General features: G+C 37.8%; 1 protein-coding gene across 1 annotated transcript in view; it reads right to left on the reverse strand.

Annotated features, from left to right (window-relative positions):
* LOC135221821 (GTPase-activating Rap/Ran-GAP domain-like protein 3) overlaps positions 1-7,500 on the reverse strand; it is a 967,251-nt gene that overhangs the window by 382,205 nt on the left and 577,546 nt on the right.

The following is a 7,500-nucleotide window of genomic DNA, read 5'->3' on the forward strand; positions in this document are numbered from 1 at the left end:
CAAAGAGTGTAAGGGTGTAAGTGTGATGGTTGGTGTGCGTGTATGTGTGTATGTGTCCACATTGCTCATATTTTCATAACTGCGTAACTTTTTACCTAAGATCTCTAGTGAAGAAGAATATCATACTTTTATGAGAGAGAGAGAGAGAGAGAGAGAGAGAGAGAGAGAGAGAGAGAGAGAGAGACATGGCCCCGATTTTGGCGGGTTCATCCAAGACGAAACGCTATGCCCGTCTTCAAACGGACTGATACAAGCATGAATAAAAGTTTCCGAATTCGAAAAAAAGAAGAAGTCACAGAGACTTGTTAGTTGATCGGGAACATGATGATGATTATAATGAGTGAAAATAGAGGCGGCCATGCCGGTGAATGTATGTATATTTACTCGATACGCGCTCCCGTCGTTAATTGCAACCAGCTTGTGAGGAAACGCGATTGCGAGGAACATACCCTGAACGAGAACCCTTCCCACCCCCCAACCATCCCCCTCCCACCGGCTCATTTAACCTTTTTACAGGGGGGGTGGGGGGAGAAAAAAAGGGGGCGCTGGATGGAAGGCGGAGAGGGAAAAGATGGTACATTTACCCCCTTCACAAAGCGCTGATTTCCTCTCGATCTCTTCGAGTGCCAGAGGTTTCTATTTCCCAATGAGGAATGAAACGGCGACTGAAGCTGAGAGAGAGAAGAGGAGAGAGAGACGATGGAGAGACGAGATTATAAACAGGTGACCGATAAGAAAAATTTTTCTTCTAAAGTACTTCGAAGTATATCAAGGAATGAGATGTATAGACACACGTCGGACTAAATAATATACGGAATAAAATGACTGAATATTGATCAATAAAAAAGTGGACAAATGCAGTGAAGTTACATAATCCTTGATTACAGAAACATAAACTTAAAAATTAAGTTTAAGCAGGAAGGTATTTTAAAAGGAAAGCTGACCAAACTCTATACTCTAATACTCGGTTGCAAAAAACTGAGTCATTTAATGTGATAAAAATTTAACTAACTATAACGGGAGACATTAAATACGGTAAAATGAAATCAATTTTCTTTTCATATGCTAAGCTTATTACGCATCCAACCTATTGAAAAATCGACAATTATGAAAGTGAAATATACTGAAAAGAACTATGTGGGAAGGGCTAAATATATCAGAGATGTACTCAGAGAAGGAACGATAAACGCCAATTTATATGACAAAGAAGAGCGCTTTTAACATACATCCTCATACTCTAAGAGTTTCTCGTTAGACGAGTTGGTTACATGATCGACTACGGATCTCAGGGTCCGGGTTCGATTCTCCGCTCGGCCAACGCGAAATCAGAGGAATTTATTTCTGGTGATAGAAATTCATATCTCGATGTGGTTCGGATCCCACAATAAGCTGGTCCCGTTGCTAGGTAAACCACTTGGTTCCTAACCAAGTAAAAATATCTAATCCTTCGGGCCAGCCCTAGGAGAGCTGTTAATCAGCTCAGTGGTCTGGTTAAACTAAGATATACGTAACTTTTTTCCTGTTTCTTTTGTTTCATTTCTGTTTTCCTCTCAATCCCGAGGAGGAGGAGGAGGAGGAGGAGGAGGAGGAGGAGGAGGAAATAAAATTAAATAAAAAACTTTACAATGGTTATTCTACATGCCACATTTGTAAATATACACATCTATTGACTTATAGGATACCAGATTCGTACAACTTTATATCATAAAGTCTAACGCACACGAACGAGTCCTGTTAAAACGAATATATGTAATTACTTAAATAGGAGTAGGAGGAGGAGGAGATACAAAAAAAATCTTAACCAGCTGCCAAAAGTAAGCTGCTTTGCATATGACTACACGCAAGAAGAGTAGATGAAAGAAGAATAATCACAAAAGGAGAGTAAGTAAACGAGAATGGCTGTTTAAAACCTGTGGAATGTGTCGTACGGACAGTGAGGGATTCCCGTCCAGGACAGTCGGGGTTTGTCGCACTGACCTTGGAATGAAAGGAATAGTTATAAATTGAGCTGCTTGATGCGGCTTTATGAACGGAATGTGCAAAAAACTATGCATTCGTTTTTAAAATCAAAATAGAAAGAGATGATTTTTAAAGTAGAGATAAAGAGCTATAATTATATATGTATATATTTATATACATACATACATACAAACACACATACACACACACACACACACACACACACACATATATATATATATATATATATATATATATATATATATATGTGTGTGTGTGTGTGTGTGTGTGTGTGTGTGTGTGTGTCAAAGGCCACGAAGCTAAGTGGAACAATAGAGTACCGCTGCAAGGCCTTTCGACATCTGGTCCTTTACTGAGCATACTCTGCTTTGTTAAGAGCTAGAAGTCTAAAGGCTTTGCAGCGATACTCCATTGTTTCACTTACCATGGTGGCTTTTGTCTCTATTTATATATTCATTACGTTTTAAATTTTCGTGATTCAGTTAAACATACATGCATACACACATAAATACATACATACATAAGTAGACACACAATATATATATATATATATATATATATATATATACTATATAATATAAATAACCATGTATATAAGCATGAGGTAAAGAAAATGGATAAACAAAATAAATGCTAAAAGTATTGTAGTAGAACCTAGTGTATGTATATATATATATATATATATATATATATATATATATAATATATGTATATGTATATATGTATGTTTACAAACAAATTTCAAAGAGAGAGCAGGAGGGAAAGGAGAGACACACACACAGAATTTTCAAGCGCAAAGAACAGGTAATCAAGTCATTACGATTTAATAGCAAAATCAATACCGTAACAGAAATAATAGCGAGTGTCACGCAAGGAATAATTACTAACATAAGGGGCGCTATTTTAGCACGGAAGTACACATGAAACCTGTTCACATAAACCCGACAATCAGTTTGTATCACTCTTGATATACTGACATATTGTAACGCGCGTGTGCGCACATACAGACACACACTATATATTTTTGTTTGTTAGTTTGCATGGTGTTTTTACGTTGCATGGAACCAGTGGTTATTCAGCAACGGGACCAACGGCTTTACGTGACTTCCGAACCACGTCGATAGTGAACTTCTATCACCAGAAATACACATCTCTCACACCTCAATGGAATGCTCGAGAATCGAACTCGCAGCCACCGAGGTGGCAGGCCAAGACCATACCGATCACGTCGACGAGGCGCTTACTGTACATAAATATTGTGTGTATCACTCAAATAGCTTATCTTCATTTTTAAAGGCAAAACTAAATTTCTCACTTACGATCTCTGGGTAACTCATACTATACTTTTTTATGCGCGCGAAAATAGAGTCAACGCCATTCATAACATTTAAAACACTGGATCCTATCAAGAACATGAGATTATGGAAATAATATGACTGTGGTCTTCTGTGTACATGCAAGAAACTTTTACCTGGCAATATGGAAAAATGACAAACAAGTCTTATGTTCATATTTCTTGTAAGACTAATATTTCTGAAGGGATTTGATCGTTACAGTTGCATTATCGTGCCCACGACGTGAAAGGTAAGGATGTATCTCAAGAGGGTCCAAGCAGCAATTCCCGATCATTGGGACGCTGTAAATCCTGGCACGAATATATCAGTTAAGCACAGATGACAATACGGTGGCCGGGAATAAAGCCACAAGAAAAAATGTCAAAATAACAAGCCATAATTTTGGCTAGGAAAAAGTCACATTAATTTATAGTGGCCGGTAATGAAGTCACAGAGAACAATTTACAATATATCTTGGGGGTCATTATCTTTATGATATTTACAGTCTTTTGTTAATGTTTTTACGGTAATCACCAATGGGTTTATACTAAACACACCGCAAATGTGGATACATGGATACATACCGGGTTTTAAAAAAAAAATCCCAACGGGCTTGTACTAAACACGCTGCAAATGTGGATACATGTATACATATCGGGTTAAAAAAAATCCCAACGGGCTTTTACTAAACACACCGCAAATGTAGATACATGGATACATACCGGGTAAAAAAAATTACTCCCAATGGGCTTGTACTAAACACGCTGCAAATGTGGATACATATTGGGTCAAAACTACTGGGGGTCACTCTCTAGGAAAGATTAATGTGACTTTTTTTTATTTCTGTGACTTTTTTACCCGTGACTTTTCTATATACATCCGACAATACATGGGTGCACCCTGCGCTTCAGTTCATACAGCGCACGTGTTCACACGACCTGGAAACATTTTTTTTTTTTTTTTTCGTTTCGCGTTCAGAAGCATTTAAAATGAGTAAAAAAAAAATCCAACTACAATAAGCAGCTACGACAGTGAAATAAGTGATAACAGACTCTAAAGAATTCCTTATTTTAAGGCAACTCCGGTATTAACAGAGTAAAAATGTTTCGGCAATTATGAATCTTCTTTACGAGGAGAAAATGTAGGCATGAAAAATGTGAATGAAATAACACAAATGAGACTCGCATATGATAAGGAGTACAGGTGTGCGATGAGCAAACTTTATAGAGCTCTGTAGAACTTTTATTTGGATAACACGACCAACCTGAATTTTATTTATTTAATAATAATAATATTATAATAATACTGTTAAAAAGGATGGCAGAATTAAGCGAGTTTGTTTTATATATTGTTTTTTCTATTTTCCTTACAATTCGCTTCTCAGACTCAGCGATGTTTCTGAGTAACTGGCCAATATTCATATTGGGAATTTTCAAAAATTATAAATGCTGAAGGATTCCTTCAGCATTTATAATTTTTGAAAATTCCCAATATGAATATTGGGCCAGTTTACTCAGGAAACATCGCTGAGCCTGAGAAGCGAATTGTAAGGAAAATAGAAAAACAATATATAAAATCAACTCGCTTAATTCTGCCATCCTTTTTAACAGCATTTGCCTAAAAGAGGGTCTTCTACCAAAAATAATAATAATAATAATAATAATAATAATAATAATAATAATAATAATCGTGAACTAACTGCCACAGTAGTGTTAAAAATATTTACGCACAGAGTTAACAAGGCGTGATCCGACCTTCAGCTTACTTCCGAACACCTGAACGGCTGGCGCAACTGCCGGTTTAATCACTTTGTTTGTTTGTATGGTGTTTTTACGCTGCATGGAACCAGTGATTATTCAGCAACGGGACCAACGGCTTTACGTGACTTCCGAACCACGTCGAGAGTGAACCTCTATCACCAGAAATACACACCTCTAACCCCTCAGTGGAATGCCGGAGAATCGAACTCGCGGCCACCGAGGTGGCAAGCAGCCAAGACCATACCAATCACATCACTGAAGCGCTTGCCGGTTGAATAGGGGATCACAGTACACAACACCCGAACCAGTGCTTCCGTGAAGGGTTGTCTGGTTATCCGCTCCCCAGTGTTAAAACTCGCCTTTGGATTCTAACGTTAAAAGTTAAGTATAAGGATTAGATATTCTTACGTGGCTAGGAACCAATTGGTTACCTAGCAACGGGACCTACAGTTTATTGTGGGATCCGAACCACAGCATATCGAGAAATTTCTAATCACCAGAAATAAATTCCTCTGATTCAACGTTGGCAAAGCGGGGAGTCGAACTCGCGACTACCGAGTCGGTAGACGAGCGCGTAAACCACTCGTCCAACGAGGAACCCTGTTATTTTAACGTAATGACTGAGGAAAAACATTGTCCGAGTGTTCGAGTTTTTTTTATCTTTTACATATTAATACAATTGATGTAGTTGTGGATTTTTATTACATAATAATATTATTAACTTCATCGGCTCATCAAAATATAATTCTATTCTATCATAATAATATTAACAGCAAACAGCTATCAAAATTGACAAGTTTTTCATATTCCACTTCATCTTTGATGGCTGCGCTGTCATTTCTTGGTCTCGTGGTAGGTTTTCAATCAAAAATTTTGTTTTCTTAAATGAGGATTCAATCTTCCAGAATATCTTCTTGCTTCGGTCGGAAAATGTATCAAAGAATATTTTTTCGGAATGTTGATGCCTACTTCTATTCATAATGTATTGATACAAAACTAAAAGCACTTAACAAATTGCATGACTCCAACTTCACCGAGATCTTTATCCAGGATCCGTATACAATTCGAATCCAGGGAAAAAAAAACTCACATAGAAAAGTCACAGAAAAAAAAGTCAGCAATCTTTCTTAGTTAGTGACCCCCAAGGGTTTTAACCCGGTACATGTACTCACCTTTGCGACGAGTTTTAGTACAAGCTGTTTGGGGATTTTTTTTTTATCCGGTATTAATCCAAAGTTGTGGCGTGTTTAGTACAAGCTGTTTGGGGATTTTTTTTTACCGGTATGTATTCACCTTTGTGGCGTGCTTAGTATAAGCAGGTAGGGGATTTTATTTATTTATTTTTTTTATCCGGTATGTATCCAACTCTCTGCCGTGTTAAGTACAAGCCCGTTGGGGATTTCCGTATAAATATAAACAAAAGACAGTAAATGTCATAAAGATAATGTCCCCCCTAAAGAAAAATTGTGAATGTATTAGTAGCCACCATAAATTAAAGTGACTTTTTTTCCTAGTCCAAATTGCGAAATTTTTCCCTGTGACTATTACCGGACACCCACAATTCATATCAAAGCAAGGTCATCTTTCTCTTACTCCGGAAACTCCACCACAAAATTGCACCGCAATGCATCTGGTACTTTTTGAGTTATCAGGTGAAAGTGATGGAGAATTGCCACAAAGGTTCATTAATCTACTTTACGAATTTCTTTATGGACACTTAGTAAGACTTCTTGCTCTACTTAAGTTCAGCTCCTTTAACAGGCATAAAATATTTCTAAGCAGCTACTAAAATACTTGGCTAAAGCCGGCAGGTCTGAAAAAAGAAAAAATCCCGATGCACATTAGCATTTATCTCTGCAGGCCAGTGATGCACTGGGTCTCGATGAACATCTACTTGGCGTCTCTTTTAGGTCAGCAGGTCTCTTGTGGGCTGGGAAGTCTCTTTCAGGTCAAGGTACCCTTTTCAGGTCAGGTCACTTGTTCTGGGAAGAGCAATACTTTCTAGGTCGAATCAATTAATCTAGGCAGAGCAATACTTTTCAGGTTAAGTGATCTCCCTCGGGCAGAGAAAGTTATCATGAACAGTTTCCCACTGTACTGCTTCATCCAAGTGACCTTGTTTGCCCAAAGAATCCAACTGGGTAAAGCCTACACGGAGCGACTGTTATTTCTTGTGGGTCACATAATCCAGCAAAGAGTTAATGGTTTCGAAGAGCGCAATCCATGATGGAGAGAAACGGTATGGAGGAGGAGATCCCCTGGTAAAAAACAAAAGGGGTGTTCGGTATGAAGATATATGGGTGGAAATGAGAGAGTTTATTTGGAAAAAGAAGATATAACGAATGGGAACCTTTGCATATTATGGGGGCAAAAGGTAAAGAAATCAATTTTGAAAAAGACAAGTCGATTGTGTATAACTTTGATAT

The sequence above is a fragment of the Macrobrachium nipponense genome, chromosome 3, assembly GCF_015104395.2.
Source record: "Macrobrachium nipponense isolate FS-2020 chromosome 3, ASM1510439v2, whole genome shotgun sequence".
Lineage (NCBI taxonomy): Eukaryota > Metazoa > Arthropoda > Malacostraca > Decapoda > Palaemonidae > Macrobrachium > Macrobrachium nipponense.